The 20,537-nt window shown below is 35.0% G+C and overlaps 1 protein-coding gene across 4 annotated transcripts in view; it reads right to left on the bottom strand.

Moving 5' to 3' along the window:
* The window catches only part of l(2)gl (LLGL domain-containing protein l(2)gl), a 437,582-nt gene extending 422,968 nt beyond the window's left edge, over window positions 1-14,614 (bottom strand). For 3 of the 4 annotated variants that reach the window (XM_090407677.1, XM_090407680.1, XM_090407681.1), the window contains exon 1: window positions 14,261-14,430. The gene's annotated coding sequence lies outside the window, so the exon portion shown is untranslated. Of the gene's footprint in view, window positions 1-14,260; window positions 14,431-14,462 lie in introns of those variants that run through there. The other variant, XM_090407678.1, reaches the window with a different exon arrangement.
* Window positions 14,615-20,537: the final 5,923 nt, after the last annotated feature.

Here is a 20,537-nt window from a genome sequence, read left to right as displayed (position 1 = left end):
ATGAGTTTGTCGCTTAATATGTTTCAAAAAAAATTTTTTTGAAAAAATAAAAAAAGTAAACAAGAAGAACAAGGGGCTCACAAATTTGAGAAAAATTTAACAAAGGGCTCGCTTGAGCCCCTTATAGCTCACCACTAGGTACATCTTCCTGATGAGCAAGCCAGATTTCGAAAAGATCGAAGTACAGTGCAACAAATACTCTCACTAAGACTAATAGCAGAGAAAGCTCACAAAAAGATATACTGCTGTTTCGAGGATTTCCAAAAAAAGCATTTGATAATATTGACCAAAATATAACATGGGCTGTCTTGGAATCCTATGGTGTGGACAATAAATTGATCTGCCTTTGAAAGATATAAACAGCCAACCACAAGCAACAGTCAGGATAGCAGGTGTGACTGGAGATTGGTTTGCCACTAGTCAAGGCACAAGACAAGGGGACCCAATATCACCAACCATCTTCATCCCACATCTGGGAAGGACACTAGATAAGATAAGATAAAAGAAGAAGGTAAAAGGCATTTCAATAAATGGAATGAGAATAAACTACCTCTGCTTTGCAGATGACATCGTCCTGATTGAAGAAGAAGCAGCAAGGCTGGAAAGGACACTGCAAAACTATACACAGAAGGAAAAAAAAGATATAGACTAATGTCAATTTTGAAAAAACTAAAACAATGATATTCAGACAGCTGGATTTACTGAATAAAGTTACCATTGAAGAATTTCAACTGCAAAATGTGGAACACTTCACATATCTTGGATGCCACATGATGTACGACTTGGACCCAAAAAAAGGGGTAAAAATTACAATAGCCAGAGCAGCAGCTCCTTAAAAGCCATGGACAAAATATGGAAGATCCAAGCTATAAAGATACACATGAAACTGCTCATTGTGTAAACTTGTATCTTCAGCAGCATGCCCTATGAACGCAAAGCCTGGGCGTGCTATAGAAAGATCTTGAGGATAAGTTGGATCCAGAAAGTGAACAATGAGGAAATCTATAGACAAATACAACCAAAAGAAAACCTGATGCAGAAAATAAACCAAAAGGAAACTACATTTATTTGGCCATATATGTAGAAAGAATGATGAGAGAAAATCTTATCAAGATGGCATCAAACACATGGTTGTTGTCTTGTTCCAATGAACTATGTTTAGTGTTGATAGCATGCTCTGCAAGTCCAGACTCTTCAGGCTCATGGTATTTAATATAAGACTTATGTTCCTCTAGATCATCAGTTCCCAACCGGTGGTACGCGTATCCCCGGGCGTACATGCCGATTGTTCAGGAGTACCCGAAAAATAATCAGTAATGGCGGAAAAACAAGTAAAGTAAACAAAATGCAAAATGTTAGTCATGGAACAATAAATATCAGTATTTAAAAACAAGGGGTACAATTTATAGAAATGGCACAAGTAGAAAAAGGTTGGGAACCACTGTTCTAGATGAATAAAAAGCAGATCTTCTGATTTGTCATAAATATGATAACCCACAAGAGCAAGGAATCTGGTAGATGTGTGGATAAATTGAGAAGCAGTAGCTTGTTCCTAGGAGAAGGCGAGAAATGTGAAGATTTTTCTCATGGTGCAAAAAGCAAAAATATTCAGTGGTTTTAAAACTTTCGCTTATTCATTCAATAACGCCATGGACATAGGAATACTATAACTATAGAGATACCATAACTGTTAATAGATATTTTGATGAAAGAGTCCTTAAAACCATTAGATAAAACTGTGGAATTAATATTGCAATTTTTTCTGTAAAAGTTTGTCTTAAGAACAAAGAATTGGTATGATGTACTAATGTTTTAATAGTTCCAGCCTTTTGACTAAGATATTGATGAGATTCAGCATGGATATAATAGCCTGTAAGAACCTTCTTCCAAAAAACTGAAAAAGGTAGGCTACCATCTGGTTGACGAAGAATTATACGATCTAAAAAGGCTAGGTACTTATTTACTTCTAATATAAATTGGATCCTAGGATGAAGAGCAATTAATTTAGAAGGAAACTGCTGTAAATCAAAGGAAGAGCCATTCCAAATTGAAAAATATCATCTACATATCTGTACCACTATGCAGGTCTAGATCAGGGGTCGGCAAAGTGGTTGATATCGATCTCTGGGGGTCAATATTGACCACTTTGGGGTCAGTAAATGTCTAGGGGTCAAAAGGGGGTCAATAAACACCTAAAACAATTCTGAGTAACACCTAGTAAACATGCCAAATGGCTGATCAACTGAGCCAATGAGGGAGAAGCACACGCTCTCCCTGATGAATACATCTAGAACAGAGACAATCAGGGCTAGTGCACATTTATCGCCCATAACTATCAGAATGGTGTTCAGTGATCTCATAGCTTTGAATTTACTGCATCATTTTTTCAAATTTATAGTGCCCATAATGGCGGCCCCTGATAGTAAAAAGTGCCGACAGTATTCGTGATGGGGATCGATAAGGGATCAAGGATTCCATGAAGGGGTCAATGGTCTAAAAAGTTTACCGACCCTGGTCTAGATGAAATGTTATCAAAAATACACTGTTCAAAGTGCTCCATGAAGGAGCACTTTGAACAATTTGGCAGTAGTAGGAGAAATAGGATTGCCCATTGCCATTCCCTCAATTTATTAATATTGCTTGTTTTGAAAGGAGAAAAAACTAGAAGGTATTACAAAATCAAGTAGTTTAACAATATCTGAAGAAATTCATTTTGCAGTAATTTAATGGGATCAGATAAAGAAACATTAGTAAACAAGGATACAGCAATCTAAACTAAATGATAATATCCAAAGCATCCAGATGAAGATCATAAATTTTATTTTTAAAATCTAAAGTGTTTTTATATATAAGTAGCAGCTCTTCTAAGTTGAAGTAGCAAGAAAATTAGATAATCTAAAAATCTTATAAGTGAGACATCCTATACAGTCTATGACTGGTCTTAATGGAGTACCTAGGTGGATGACCAAAGAATGTTTTAAATTTTTTTCTTTTGATCTTCATCCCAAATAGAAAAAATTATCACTAAGAGAATTAAACTTGTTTAGTTGACTATAGGTAGGATCGAATGCAAGAGGACTGTAAGTTGAATAGTGTTTAAGTAACAGACATTTTTCTCTCATATTCTTTTCTATCTTGAATGACAACGTTTCCACTTATTCAAATTATTCTCATCAGTAATAATTGTTATTCTTCAATGATTTCAGCACTTTAAATTCAGAAAAAAGAGGTTAGGATACACTCTGTATCCTAACCTCTTTTTTCTTGGAATAAAGAATTTTTGCACCTTCAAAACAAAAACATATAATCTGAGTCTTAGCACAGGAAAACTTCCACAGGAGTAAAAGGAATGTATGATAATCTCATTAGACAAGGGTGATGTAAGGACTGTCTAAACATCAACAGATCAGTATCTCAGGAGTGATAACAGTGGTGAAGATTTTGGAAAAGTTAGAAATTACATACAGAAATGGATTGAAAGAGAATACTTTGCAATGAACAGTATAAGTTTACTAAAGGGAAAGCCAAGTTTAAATAACATGCTCACATTTTATAACATGATGGTTGAGTTAGAAAAGGGAAATGGATGTTCCATGATATTTTTCCTCGCTTCAGCACTGTGATTTCACGAGCATACATAGCAATTTCCGTTCCCTCCCACATCATCTCACCCTGTTGCTTAAACATGGGTCATACGCAGTCAAAGTAGCTCTAGTCAGTGAGCATCAGCCAGTCTTTACAAGTATACGTGTTGCTTGGGAAAATTAAGTTGCAACCAATTTTTTATGATGTTATTGACCAGTTCATAAAAAAGAACCGTAGGGTAGAATTTGTATTCAAGTAGCTAAATTGAAAAAGATAGAATATCATTTGTAAAATAAATGTTGTATTTGTATGATTAATTGTGTACAAATTTCTAAATACAGGTAAGCCTCGTATAACATGGTATTTATACAACGCGGTCTAAAATTGTAGTAGCCCTTTATCTTTTCATATGTTTTTCACCGCGTGACTTAAAAATCAAATTTTATCTTCATTAAATTTGTGTCTGCCTGTGTCCCGCATGTAATTATAAGCAGCGAATTTATATTAGGGGAAATACTCTTTAGCACACATGTACCTCAATTGTTTACTGTATAAAACGTTTATTGTTAAAATTTGTCCTCGTTTCTGCCAGGAGAATACATTAAAAATCATAAGTGTGTTCATCTCAAGCTGAGCACTTTATTTTCTGGTGAGTTACATGCAATATGTAATGCTTGCTTATTTTGTGTAAAAAATTATTTTTATAGTAATGGCCAAAAACTGCAACGAAAGGGAAAAACCAACATTGAAAACAAAATTAATTTCTCTCAAAGAAAAATATTCAAAACCTTGGATCGTTGAAAAATAGAGGGAAAACCAGGAGTTTTTGCAGGGACTTTGAATTTAAATGAATCAACAATTCGAACAATCAAACAAAATGAACATAAAATCCGAGAAAGTGTTTATTGCTGGGTCAACGATAAGTGCAAAGCATGTTGATCATGTATACTATATTCTAATTGAAAAATGGAGAAATCTCTAATGATTTAGATAGAAGATTGCACCTCAAAAGAAAAATTCCAATGGATGGAAATCTTAAACAAAAAGCTCTCAAAGTTTATAAACATTTATAGTGCAGACCAGGTGTTCAATGCAGATGAATCTGGGTTATATTGGAAAAAAATGCAAAAACGCACCTATATTTTGAAAAATGAAAGATCAGCTCCTGGATTCAAAGTTCCCAAAGATAGAATTATTCTACTGTTTTGTATATAGTAATGCATCAGGTGATCACATGACAAAACCAGTGTTTATTAATCAATCCTCAAATCCTTGTGTTATGAAAGATTAAAATATGCACTATTTTATTTTTCCTAAAACATTTATGCATTATGTGCAATGAAGTTTAAGTACAATTTGTAATTTTTATACAATGCACTGTATTTGTTTCATAGTTTATGTTTTCTTAACTTTCATGAATTACCTGAATTAAATAAAAATATATTTTTGTTGGATATATCATTGTTGTTTATATAATTAAAAAAAAAAAAAAAAAAAAAATTTGGAACATAACTCTACTTTTTCTATGTGATCTGAGGCTCGCATAATGCAGCATTTCTGAAGAACCTAACATCCGCATTATACGAGGGTTACCTGTATATAGTTTTAAATGGTCAGCAATTCATTATTCCGCTAATCAGACTTCAATCATACCTCTCATTACCTGAATGATAACAAGAGCAAGCGTGAATTTCAAGACCAGCATTCGTCCCTGATGTTAAATTACATAAGATATCCAACAACATTATATTTGGTACAATTATGCTAGAAATTGACTAGACTAGGGATCTTGGAATTTTAGTAGATAGGAAGTTGAAATTCAGTGACCATATAGCAAAGACTGAAAATATAACTATGAGGATAATCGCAATGCTGAAATAAACATTGACATGCTGAAGTAAGGAAAGACATTTTGTCTCTTTACAAGGCTTCGACACAATCTAATTGGGACAACTGTGCACATAATTGGCCTCCTGGTTTCCAAGCTGATGCAGATATAGTGGAGAGTATGTGAAGGAGAGCGTTAAAGATATTGGAACTGTGGAATATAGATTATAAAGAGATTGAGAATTTGTGGACTGCAGATGCTAGCAAACAAAAGAAAGAGGGATGATATGATACTACAAACTACAGATAATCAGGAAAGGGAGCAAGAGCTAGATTTTTCTCTTAGAATAGTGCATGACTGGAATAGCTTGCCTTTGGAGGTTATTTGTGCAGACAGTATAAATGAATTCAAGAGAAGATGTAGTGTAAGTAATATGTGACCTCCCTCAACAAGTCCTTGATTCCCTGGAGGTATCTTGTAATAATAGCACAATATATATAGTCTGGCCTGGTTGGCCAAGTGGTTATCGTATCCACTCTCCAGCAAAGAGGCTGAGGGTTTGAATCCCACCAAGGGCATGGATGTTTGCGATTGTCTTTCACCTTCATACATTCGTTGATCCAAGTATACACACACTCTCCCAAGATGGACTGGGTCACCATGGGAGAAGTAGACCCAACCCTCCTGCAATGGGAAATGCCTCCATCCTGTAGTGGGTGGAAAAACAGGCTGATCCTCATTATATAGTCTACATTTAAGTTGTAAGTTAGCAGTTAGAATTGAAAAAGGTACAGGAAGATGGTTTATGCAACTCAGGTGCAGACAATGAAGCACACCATCTCCACCGTTATTCATTATCTATATGGATCACATAATGAAAGAAAACGGCATTCATCCCAAAATTGGAGATGTTAATCTTAGCTCTTTACTTATTGTCATAATCTTAAATGAATCCAGTACAAGTCTGCATGATTCCTTACTAAACTTAACAAAAAGAGGCAATTTTAAATGGGAGATGAATTTCATTACTCAATGTGAGACTAATGCGCTGCTTATTGAAGGCTAGAAGCGACTTGAAAAAGTTCAATGTTTGGTTTCTAGAACAGGGTTTCCAGACTCTAAAATATAAATGAAAAAAAATATAACATTAATAAATAAATAAAAAATGGGAAAAAATCCTTAGCTCACCCATGGTACAAATGTACTATAAAATTATAATAAACCTTTCATGGGTTGGCCACACACACACAAAAAAAAAAAAAATCTGCTTGAACAAGTGCAAACATCAGCAATGAAAAGATTAAAAAAAACGCTAAAAACAGGCAAGAACATTGACAATCTCAGCCACATCCTGAATTGGAAATCTACACAATAAGTAAAATATTTCACAATTTTCAGTGAAGATGTGTGAAAGTGAAAATTAACCATGGAAGTAGACAGAATAAGCAAAGCTTATTCTGTCTTAATAAACTTAATAAATAAGCTTAATAAACTACTATGGAACAAAAGAGAAATCATTCAAACCGCAAACTACCTATATGGTATTGAAACCAATTTTAACTTACGAATCTCAGAGCTGGGTTAGAAATACCATATTTTTTCCCTGTATCACTTACACCCACAAAAGGTTGTAAATCTAGTATATCAAACAACATGGGTAGACTAAGAATTTTTTTTTTTTAATTTCTGTTTTACATCAAAAACTAAATACAAACAAATAAAATCTGAAAGGTTTTTTTGTTTGTTTTTTAATATTTATACTTGGTCAAGAAAAAACATGAAACTTTTAAGCCATTCCAGACTCCAATAAACAGGGTCTTGCATCAGACAATGAAATTCATCTCCCAATAAGAGACAAACATCCATGCACGTGGCAAAATTTGAACTCACGGCTTATTAGCTGGACAGAAGGTATATTTACAACTCAACCAACCTGTTCAGTGCCTGGTTGGCTGAGCTGATGTAAAGTATAGGCAACAACAAGTAAGAGTTTTGAGAAAAATTATTTTAATGAACAAGATGTCATCAATGGTAGAATCATATAAAAATGAAGATATTATTAGCATTCAGAAATATGAGATATGCAAATTTTGAGTGGCACAGGGACTTAAACAGAATGGGAGTTTAAAGGTTAACAAAACAGGTGTTTAACATCAAAAAGACTCGCACTGAGATGGGTTGATGTAGTTAAAAGTGCTGTAGATGATCAAAATATATAGGTATATTTACAGATGAGACTAATTTGGAGGTAAACTATCCAAGTTAGTAATGTCAACATTTCATGTAGCATCATCATTAGGTGTGACAAATTCTCAGAATAGCTTATACTCTGACATGAATGGCGAGTCAGGCAAAAAAAAACACGTGACTGTGCACATTTTGACACACGTGCTATATGCCTCGAGTTGTACCACAGCTTGTTTTGATACACCTCAAGGCATATAGCACATGTGTGTCAAAATGTGCACAGTCACGTGGTTTTTTTTGCCCGACTCGCCATGCATGTCAGAGTATAAAGCTATTCTAAGAATTTGTCACACCTATGATGTGACACAAAAATGGGCAGAAAAATGAGCGAGCTAAATAAAACAGCACACTGACATCGTTTTGAGCAAAGTTAGGCAAAACTGCAAGTGCAACTAAAAATTTGATTTATAGTGGTAATATCATGAAAAAAGCGTATTGAAGTGGCATAAGAGGTTTAAAGATGGATAGGATTATTATTATTATTATATGGGCACCTCCATGGAATCTGAAGATTCATTGTGGGAGAACCAATCTATCCACACAATCTATCATACCTCTCCTTCAACCCATTAACAAAAAAAAAAAAATTCACAACTGACTCTGGCAACCCATTCCACTCATTTAACACTCTCCGAGCAAAAAATCAAGTCCTCACAACCCTACTGACCACACATTTATTCAACTTCCAGGAATGACCCCTTGTTTTGGTCCCTCTAGACAAATGCTGAAACATTTCCCCATCTATCATATAAAATCCTTTAAGCAACTTAAATATTTCTATCCTATCCCTTCTTTTTCTCCTATCAACCAACTTCTGCAATCCACACACATTCAATCTATCCTCATAAGGCACATTCCACAGGCCACTCACCTGTGAATCCTCTCCACGTGGAGCACGGTAATCCCAATGTAGGTATATCAAGGTCTTATAAAGAGGAATTATAACTTCCTTTCTACCTGTCAATGTGTTCTTCACTAGCCAAATAATCTTATGTGCTACCTTAACAACATGTCCTCTAAACTTTAACTCTGTCTACCACCACCGCTCCTAAATTATTATCATCATTCAGGCCTCCATGGAGTCAAAAGATGCATTGTGGGAGGTCCTTTCTAAAAAACACAAGTCTATCAAGACTCATCGAGGGAGGTCCCTTCTAGGAAACACAAAGTCTATCATACCACTCCTTAAACGCATTGACCGTTCTCACTCTCACCACTCTATCAGGCAATGCATTCCATGGTTCAACCACCCTCCATGCAAAGAATCCACTCCACACCCTCTTTCTCACAGTTTCCTTTCGTAACTTCCAGGGGGGGATGGTCCCTTGTCATGACTCCTTCCCGCTGTTCAACCAAGCAAAAGAACTCCCCAGTGTCAACACTGTAACCACCTCTCAACAGTTTAAAAGTTTCAATTATTTCACCTCTCCTTCTTCTATCCACCAAACTATGCAGTCCACACTCCCTCAGCTGATCCTCATAACTAACATTGTACAGTCCTGACACCATCTTTGTTATTCACCTTTGTACCCTTTCCACAGATATTTGACCCCTTCAAATCCTGGGGACCAGATCTGAGAACAACAGTCTAGTGTGGTCTAATCAGGGTCTTATACAATGGAATGATAACCATTTTATCTCTGCAGGTCAGTGTCCTTCACATTATTACAGCAATCCTCTGTGTTACCTTCACTACCTTTGCAATATGTCCCCTAAATTTCAGGTTTCTATCAATCATCAACCCCAGATCTCTTGTCTCCCCTACTTCTTCCAGTATAGCTCCTCCAATAGAGTATGCAACATCCCATCGATGTGTCCCAAACCTCAAGACCTTGCATTTAGCTGCATTAAACCGACACCCCCCCCACCCATTCATTTGCCCATCTGTCTAGTTTATTCAAATCCTCTTGCAGGGCTACCACATCTGCAAACAATCAAATATCCCCTTGCAATCCACGGACAATGTCATTGATATAAAGGTTAAACAATATAGGTCCCAATACTGAGCCCTGTGGAACCCCACTTGTAACCTTCTGCCTCTTTGATACTGCTCCACCATACACAACTCTCTGATAACTATCAGACAGCCAATCCTGAATCCAGTTGACCAATCTGACATCCAGACCCATGTGCTGCAACTTGAATATCAGCTTATCATGTGGCACCCTGTCAAATGCCTTTGCTAAGTCTAGGAAAATGGCAATATATGCCTTTCCCTCACCTAATGCTCTTGTAACTTTATCATAAAAGGCTAGCATATTGCTAAAACAAGAGCGCCCTTCCACAAATCCATGTTGACTCTCATAGATAACATTACCTTCATCTGCCCAATGCTGTATACAGTCCCTCACTACTTTTTCCAAGATCTTACTAACTACTGATGACACACAAACTGGGCTATAATTAGACACTCCCAGTCTGATACCACCCTTATGCAATGGCACTATCTTACCTTCCTTCCATTCTAAATCTCTCGCTTCATCTATTTCCTGGAGTACAGTGCTATTAATGTGATACATGGCTTATAATCTATTTATCCCAAAGTGCATAACTTTACAATTCTCAACATTAAACTGACACACCCATTAACTTTTGAATATACTAACAGCCTATTTAAATCGTCCAGCAAGCTCTCCATATTGTCTTGATTAACTATTACTCTACCTAATTTCATATCATCAGCAAATAACTGAATATTTCCTTTCAGGTTATTTCCTATATCATTTATATATTAATTAAACAGCAATAGTCCCAGTACTGAATCTTGTGGCAGCCACTAGTCATCTGCTTTCACCTAGATTCTGCCCCTCCATATACAACTTTTTGATATCTGTCCAGCAGCCACCCTCTTATCCACTTAACCAGTGTCATATCCATCCTCATTTGTTCTAATTTGCATAGCATTGTTCCATGTGGTATTCTGTCAAATGCCTTTGCAAAATCGTCATGTAGCCATTTCCTTTATCCAACTGGGCTGTTACTCTATTATAATAAGTTACTAAATTACTAAGGCATGACCTTCACAAAGCCATGTTGACCTACATACAGTATCATATTTTTATCTACCCATTCTAGAATTCTCTTTTTTACAATACTTTTTATTGTAAAAATTCTCTTTTTTACAATTTTTCCAATATTTTTACCACCATGCCTGAGATACTGATTGGTCTATAATTTGCTACTGTAGTCTTAGAACTCCCTTATGCAAAAGGAATAATTTTGCCCTCTTTCCACTCCCTTGGAACTCTACCAGAGCCGAGACTTAAATTCATCATCATCAAATTCCTGCCATGTACCTTCAAGGGGTGTACAGGATATGACAGTACTACATGAAAAAAATTACATCATTACCAACTTCCTATCTACAATTTTCCTCCAAATCAGTCTGTTACTTGTCAAGACTCCAACATTATCAGATCTTATATTTCTATCGTCTAAGGCACTTTGTACCGTATCAATCCACCTATATCTTGGTCTTCCCTGGGTCGTTTTGTTGCCAACTTGGCAGAGAACACTTGTTTTGCTAATCTTTCTTCGCCCATTCTGTTTAAGTGACCATACCACCTGAGATTAGCTCTGCTAACACATTCCTGGATACTGACAATGTCAAGTTCTTTCCTAATATCCTCATTTTTAATATGATATTGCCATTGATGCCATCTGTTCACGCCTATAATCTTTCTCAGGACTCTCATATCTGCGATCTCTAGTCTTTGGTCAAGTGTTTTACTTCTGACCCAGCTCTCTGATCCATAAGTTAAAACTGGTTTGAACACTGTCTTGTACACAGCTAATTTAGTGTTCCGACTAATTTCTTTCTTATTCCATATGAATTTATTCAATTGACTTCCCACCATACCAGCTTTGCTTATTCTGTTGTCTATTTCTATATTTAATTTACCATCTTCACTAAAAATCGTGCTTAAGTAGCTGAAATGTTTTACTTGTTCCACAGGTTCTCCATTCACAACACAGTTGACATTTTCAATGATTCTGCCTATTTTCATTGTCTTTGTCTTTTTATTGCTGACCTTCATACCATATCTATTACAACAGTTATTCAATTTAGTCAGAGAATCTTGCAGACTTGTAGCGGATTTATTTAGAAGTATAACATCATCCGCATAAAGCAAAGAGCTGACATTAACATCTCCAATTTTGATATCATGTTTAATACCACTTTCCTTTATAATGTGATCCATATAGATAATGAATAACATGGGAGATAATGTACATCCTTGTCTCACACTAGATTTAACATTAAACCATCTTATTGTACTTCCTTCAATTCCAACTGCTGACTTACAACTCAAATAAATACTAAGTATTGCTTGATATAATGCCCCATTGACACCATATAACTGTAGCGTATTGAATAGCTTCTTTCTTGGCACTTTATCATATGCCTTTTCCAAATTGACAAACTTAAATACAGATCTTTATTATATTCCCATGTTTTCTCGACTATTTGTCTTAAAGTGAAGACTTAAATTAAACAACTTAATCAAAAGCATTGACAGTTCTCTTGCACATTCTCGCAAAACCCTAAATGACATGAGAGATAATGAAAAAAATTATAAGAACACAAAAAAAACTTACTGAACATGCAATAGGGACATGGAAATTAGTTTGGTCCAAAGGACAAACAGTGAACATCATTGTTATTTAGAAGTAATGGTGCTGACAAGGTTACATAAAGCAGTTTGTAAGAACAAACTAGAACTTTGGTTTAACAATCAGATTATCCATCACAATGTCCCTGCACATCAGGTAGTTACTGCATTAGGTGCAGTAGCTACCTGTGAGTTTGTGGCTAAAAAGTCACTCACAAAATTGGACCAGCCTCCATATTCACCAGGCTTAGCCACATGAGACTTTTGGCTATTCTCAAAACTGAAAAATGATGTGAAAGGATGCAGATTTTCTGATATTCGTCATGCAGTGACAGTAATAATAAAAAAAAAAACATTCCAGAAATGTTTTGAACAATGGCAGCATTGTTTAAGTACAGTGCTGCACAAGGAAGATTACTTCAAAAGGTGATAGTAGCCACTAGTCTACAGGTAAGCAAATAGTTAAATTCCCAGAATTCACACACAAAAACTATCACATTGTATATCAGGATTTTTGCTTATTACTTATTAAAATTTAAAGTATTATACAGATCATTAACTTCAACATAAGGCTGAAGATTTACGAGTTTACACTATCACTCTCATCAGAAGATAATTGTTTGCAAAACAATTATCTTCTGATCTCTTTGATTACAACAGTAATTATAGAATTATTGATTCCAACTGAGATGAATAACATGATAGTTTGATGTAAATTTATAAAACTGTGCGTGTTAAATCATGTAACATCATTGTTCATGAAAGAATATCTGTTTTTCTTCTAAGCCTCTCTCTTTTTCTAGAATAATTTTTCTTTTGGAATATTGATCTTTCTGATTCATACATACTGTGGAAATAATGGCTAATATTATATACTAAAAATCAAATTATCCTTTACCTATTATTCCCAAATGATTCAAGCGTTTGAAAGGAAGTGAGATTAAACAACCATTCATAACTCAAGGTTTAAAATCTTAAATATATTTAATAGTACCTTCTAATAATATCATGGAAACTGACCACTACAGAAACTGATAATTTCGTTAACTTTAAGGAGAATCTTCATCATTAATTGAGCTGAATTACGTAAAAAATGAATAAAAATTCAAGGCGTTTCCCATTGGAATTTTAAAATACAGTTAAAGCTTTTCCTCAATTCCTTCACTCATAAAACAATCATTACTTCCAAGATAAATTACTTCACAGCATGTCGAAAAATTGACTATACTTCGGTACGATGTCCTATCAACTGTTTCATATATAACAAAAAAAATTATCATGAACATGTCACATAAGTTTCGGTTATACTTGCGATTAATTTGTGAAAAGTTATTACTAAGAGCGCAAGCTAGTTACTGACAACTGCAAATTCAAACATCATCCATTTCAAATTAATTGAATCAAATACTGTATTATTAAAACAAGTGGAAAAGTTATACTGCTGATCAGTTAGACTGCCATAATCTTTCTCAAAATGCTCTTTCACGTGTTCTGAAACTGATCATGTTTTCACACACGAATTCAGGCAAATCCAACATCAAGAACAGATAATAAACCAAACAAAAACATATTAGATTTAACAACTAAATACAGGTAAATAATAAAAGTAAACATTATTCTGATATCTTCTTGATAACCTATGCCCGCGTTGCGATATTTAATGAACGGACAATGTCAACAAACACCGGTTCCCGACGTTATTTTCATTCCATTCAAATTAGGCTTAACTAAAAAAAGACATAACATACCAAAGTCCATTCAGTTACTATCATCTAAGAATCACCTTAAACCGTTTTTTAAGTGATGGTTTTTATTTTATTTCTTTTAACCTCTTTACAGGGCCGTTCACGATAAGCAGATGTCACGTGTGATATTAACTTATTTTGGTTCACCTGAAGTTTTTGTTCAAAAACACGCGAATCCATGTGTTCAACTGTGTTATTTATAAAATAATAATAATAAAGAATAGAGGTCCTCCTATACTTACCTCAAAATTTAGCGTAATATCCCTGTATTACTTAATATATTAATCCAGAATGATGAAAATATACAAAAAGGGTAAACAATATAAATGATCACATCAGTTCTCAAAACGTTAAAAGTTACCCGACTTTGCAGACACGCCAAACATCTATATACAGGTCACTCCCTCCCGGCTTATCGTTACTCTAACGTGCTCCCCAACTTACCTCACATGGATATCAATACGCCAGAATGTTTTCACCGTTCTTATAACCGCAGTTCATAGAAACATCAAATAATGATCGAAGTACTCTCATTCTTTTCTTTGATTATTTCATATTCTCTGGTCACGACTGAGATTTTGATAGTACTACGAACTATATCATGTAGGCGCTTCAGCATTCCGTTGTAAACAATCACGTGAATATCAAGTTGGTGTTTTTACCACGCCTAAATGATATCTTGGCTATATTTAATTGTTACGTGTTAAGACAGAAAAATAAAAATAAAAAAGAGCAACTGAATTTTTCCTTTAAAAAATTTAAATAGTAGTATTATTTATAAAAATAATATTATATATGTTTATATAATGTACATAAATGAAAATTAACAATGATACACACCAGCAACACCATATAAACTAGCTGAAAGTCTTAAACTTGGCAAAAAAAAGAAAAAAAAAAAAGACATAAAACTCTTTCCTTATAAATTCCTTAATAATGTGATCATGCATAAGTGTTTTGTGCTGCCCGCATTGATAGTTTTAATTGATTAATTAAGAAATGTTACGGTTTTTTGCCCATCTAACATAAAATCTTAATCAGTGGTTAAAATTATAATATTGGCAACTTCATGGTTGCCTGCACAACGCTGTGGTTATGGCTTTGCGTGATTATTCACGCAAAGCCATAACCACAGCGCCATAATAACGCAGACTCGATTCTGATAAGCAGGCTCGACTCTAATGAGTATATTGAAGTTGGTATTTCTTTTTCGTTCCTCTGTCAGAGAGGATGGATGCGTTCACTTAAAAAATCTGCAGCAGAAATTCACCGCTGGCTAGAAATTTAGCTTCTAGCTAAACTCCTCTGTACTGCTTAGCAGCTGTCACTCGCAATGAAAATTAACAAAGGCTTTTCAGCTAAAGCGGGGTTAACCAGTCTCGTGCGAATATCAGAGTTTAACCTCCCTGTCCTTCACAATCAGAGAAAGTATGCGGTATCAGACAGGATATACGGACTCCTTGGACGTGTCACGAATAATAATAATAATAATAATAATATACTCACCTCGTTGTCTCATTTGATATTTTGGCATCAGTTCCGAATAGCAAATGCGGAACCCAATTGAAATAATTTTGATGGGTTCCTAATTTGAGATAACTGGGTATAGAAATATATGCTATTAAAAAACATTAAAATCACGTAATAAATTTATTGATTATAATTTTCCAAAAAAAAACTAATTCTAAGTAAATTTTTCTTACTTTTTTTTTTTGTTCAGCAAAATCTTTCACATTTTTTTCAAATTGTAAATTTTTTAAATTAAAAAAATTCTTAACCAGTCAGGTACAGATTTACTATAGGGTTATGAAAAACTTTCGTGGGTGAGAGCCACATTGGATTTTTTTTTTCCAGAAATGATAAAATCTAATGAGTATTCTTATTCATAATATTTGTCAATCGTCCCTTCAATTACTTATTATTATTATATATGACACCTCCAGGGAGTCCAAGGACTCATCGCGGGATGGCACTCTACTTCGCTAAATACATCTCACCATCTCCACTACTACTTAATTCTCTTACTACGACACTACTATCATCAACGCCATCTACCGCCCATCTTCACCTACAACAATACTTTTTATTTGTAAATTGCGTGTGTTCTGAAAGCCAATTTTTCTGTTCGTGGAATGAAAACCCCGATATTCCGTGAAAAAAAAACCTGCTACCAACGGATGAGATCGGCTAACTGAACTTCTATTGAAGGTGAGTTAGCCGATCTCTCTAACCGGTCATTCTCGTATAAGGGAATGACCTTATACGAGAATGACCTGGGTTCCAGAATCGAACCCAGGTATTTTCCGGTCGAAGGGCGCCATGTTCCGCTGTTCTTCCAATTGCATTACGGAGGCACCTACACTTCAAGTCAAAATTCAAAATTCTGAAAAATGCAAAATTTATTTTTCAGAACAGAAATAGGTCGGCTTAATGCTGTATTTTAAAAATGCTCTAAACTATTTAAATGATTTTTACATTATATTTGATTAAGCTCATGAATACAAAAAAGAACGGTTACACTAATTAATAATTACAGTACATATTGAAGTTATAAAAAATAAAATGAAATTTATCTGGAGAGTTTTGAAAATGTGATTTTAGGTATTTGAGCTTTTTTTTTTTAATTTGTGACGTGTCGCACGTAAGAAAACGGGTCATGCACACATACACACACGCACACACATACCCACACCCACCCACCCACCCACCCACAAAAAAAAAAAAAAACCATGGCACTTTAGAACCAAAAAGGACACTGGCCACAACATAGAGAGTGTAGTGAATTTTTTGTGAAACTTTTTTTTAATAAATATCCACAAATGAAAAATTATTGTTTCGTAAATTTAACAGAAAATTTTTTTTTTTCTTATCATGAACTAAATTGATTCATAATTATCTTTTGGACTATCTTATGAAGCTTAATAAAAAAAAAATCTTAGACATGTTGCGCAATAGCACAATATGTCTGTTTATTTATTTATTTATTTTGTTATGTGACTCCCATCCAACCATGGTTGAGTTGCAAACCTATAGTATACACTAGTACCATGGGCGAGCTAAGGCTATTTTAAATAATTTTATATATTATTATTATTTTATTCACATAATTGATACACAGTCAAAACAAGATATCATATAAACAAAAATTTCACTGGTGATACAGAACAATTCAGATTCTATCCAAGAATCTAAGAATGGTCCGTCAGGTAGCGTCGTAAAATATGGACTGTTCCAAGTAATGCTGTTTTTTGTGGGTCATATGGGGTTACTTCATTGATTTTTAATTGCTGTAAATAGTTGGACAGCTTCTTTGAAGTTGCACCAAGTGCACCGATAACTACTGGAATGACTTTGGTGTGTTTAAGCCACAGTCGGCGAACTTCGATTGCTAGATCTCGAAATTTAGTAATTTTTTCCAGTTCTTTGTTGTTGATGTTGTTATCACTGGGTACTGCAATATCGATAATCCAAACCTGTCGATGTTTGGATTATCGTCATAATTGTGATGTCAGGTCTATTGTGTTCCAAATGCCGATCACGTTGTATTCTAAAGTCCCAGAGAATTTTTGCTGTTTCGTTTTCCAATATAGTCTCTATTTTATGCTACCACCAGTTATCAGTTGTAGGAAAGCCATATTTTTTGCATACGTGCCAATGAATTATTTTGTCCACTTGATCACGGCGGTATTTATAGTCAGTTTGAGCTATTTTGCTGCAGGCACTGACTGATTAGATGTTTTACTGTCTCATCTTTCTGATCGCATAATCTGCATTTGCTGTTATTATTGATGTTCAAAATGTTTGCTTTCATCGCATTAGTTTGTAATGCCTGTTCTTGAGCTGCTAGAATAAATCTTTCTGTTTCTTTTTTAATGTATCCGTATTGTAGTCATTGCCACGTCTTGTTCACGTCAATTTTGTCCCTAGTATCTCGAAGAAATTAGCCATGCAAGGGTTTATTTTTTCAGCGCACATTTCGGTTATTTTGTTGTTCCTTTTTGTAATCGCATTTGTTTCCTGTTGCTTTTAGCAGGCCCTCTTTTGTAATTGTCTGAAGCATTGGCTCAGAGCTATTGTCGATGTAACTTCTTAAACTAATTTCTTCTTCTTCCACAGTCTGTCTTATTTGCAGCAGACCCAGTCCACCTATTCTCCTCAGTAGGTACAACCGGTCAACATCACTTCGTGGATGTAATGCATGATGCATAGTCGTTACTTTTCTAGTTTTGCAGTCCAGTTTGTCCAGGTCTTCTTTTATCCAATCTATTATTGGATAAAATAGGGACTTGGGAGTGTTGGTGGATAGGGAGATGAAGTTTAGGGGGCACATTGCGAAAGTAGCTAAATCAGCTCATCAACTCACTTGGTTGTTGAAAAATACCTTCACGAGCAGAGAAAAACAAGTTATTGTACCTCTGTACCGAGCCCTGATAAGACCTCATCTCTACTACTGTGCCCAGATTTGGTCACCTCGGTTCCTTCTTGATGGGGAGGAGGTTGAGAGGATCCAGAGGCGAGTGACTGAGATGATAGCAGGTCTATGGAATGAACCATATGAGAACAGGTTGAAGATTTGTGAGTTGCAGAAACTAGTTGATAGGCGAAAAAGGGGAGATATGATTGAGACATTCAAATTGCTAAAAGGATTCTATAGGATTAATTCAGATGATATTTTTGAGATCAGGACTGGTGGTGGGAGAACTAGGGGACACCCATGGAAGCTGGGCAAGAGCGTGGTTAGCAGGGGTGTTAGAGCTGGGTTCTTTACTTTTAGAGTGGTAAATGAGTGGAATAAGCTGCCAGATTCTGTTGTGGGTGCTATGACAGTGAGCGAGTTCAAGGCAAGGTATGATAGATACTGTGAGAATGTTGAACAGCTGTGTGAACATGATGTTTAGGGCCTCCCTCGATAAGTCTAAGGACTCCTGGAGTAGCCCGTGGTAATAATAATAATAATAATAATAATAATAATAATAATAATAATAATAATAATAATAATAATTATGCCAGCTGTGTATCGGATAACTGGTGTAGCCCAAGAATTCATTACTCTAATTGTGTTTAATCTATTTAGTTGTGTTTTCAGAATATTTCTAACTCTTTTAATATATTCTGATGCTGCCTGTTTAACTTTCGAGTGGAGAATAGCATTGGCTTCTAATATTCCTAGGTATTTATAGTGTTCGTCAGCTGATGTTGCTTTTATATATTTCTCTTGATGAAAATTAAAATTGCTAGTGTCGTTGATTTTTCCTCGTTTAATAGATAAAATTGCGCATTTATCTGAACCAAATTTAATTTTGATGTCCTCACTGAAAATACGAACTGTGTTCAATAAAGAATCTATTTGCTCGGCCGATTTTCCATATAAATTCAAGTCATCCATATACAACAGATGAAATATTTTAATATTACATTTAGGAATTTCATATTAAAGTTTTGTTTTCTTCAGAATCATAGACAAAGGCATCAAAGAAATGTTGAAGAGCAATGGTGACTAGGAATCACCTTGGAAAATTCCATGTTTAATGCTGATATCTCCGAATCGTTCATTATTCACTATTAAAGTTGTTTTCCATGATTTCATGGCAGCAGTCAGAAACGAACATGTGTTTTTGTTAATTCCAAATATCTGTAGTGATTTTAGGATCCAGGAGTGTGTAAAGAATCGAATGCTTTCTTGTAGCCTATCCATGCCATGTTTCAGTTAGTTTTCATCTTTTTGAATTTCTGAAAATCTTTTTATTAATATGGATCGGGTCTTTTGTTCCTCTCGATTTTTGAAATTGCCTTTTTCTTCAATCAGATAAATCTGATTATCTGACAAGTAGTGGTTTATGGAATTTGCTATGATTGATCAGCTTAAGCATAGTTGGTAGGCATGTTATTGGACAATAGTTACTTGGGTCTGCACCCTTATCCTTATCTATCATGAAGAGAAAAGTGCGCCCAGATATCATCCAGTCTTGCACTGAGCCTGACTGCAACAAATAATTCAATTAAGAAACTAAAACACATTTTAGGAATGTTAGTCAAGTGAGTTTTATTATCATCCTGCTAGTCTCACCGATTTTTGCTATATCGGCATCTTCAGGCATACAAATGGTAAGCGATATGAAGGCAACAGACTAGGTTTTAACTGACAGTTCTAATTCATACAAAATTAGTACTGTGCGATACAATGCGCGTATCTCAGGAACATGGTTTATTTGTTACGAGACATGATGTAATTGGTAGTTCTCCTCTATATAGGGCATATGACTCTTATCCCACTCAATTATTATTATTATTAGAGTGCTATCCCGCGATGAGTCCTTAGACCCCCTGGAGGTGTCATATACCTAGTAATAATAATAAGTAATTGAATGGGATAAGAGTCATATGCCCTATATAGAAGAGAACTACCATTCTAGAACCTTCAAGGAGGCTGCTATAGTCGCCCGTTCAATAGGAAACCTGAATAAGAATCAAGGACTAATCCTACCGGAAATTTGGAAAACTTTAATTAGATCACTAAAC

Source organism: Typopeltis vanoorti, chromosome 17 (genome assembly GCF_054136105.1).
Source record: "Typopeltis vanoorti isolate ZY-2024b chromosome 17, IOZ_Tvanoo_1.0, whole genome shotgun sequence".
NCBI lineage: Eukaryota > Metazoa > Arthropoda > Arachnida > Uropygi > Thelyphonidae > Typopeltis > Typopeltis vanoorti.
The sequence above is the reverse complement of the archived record's forward strand: the minus strand, read 5'-3'. Positions and strand labels throughout refer to the sequence as shown.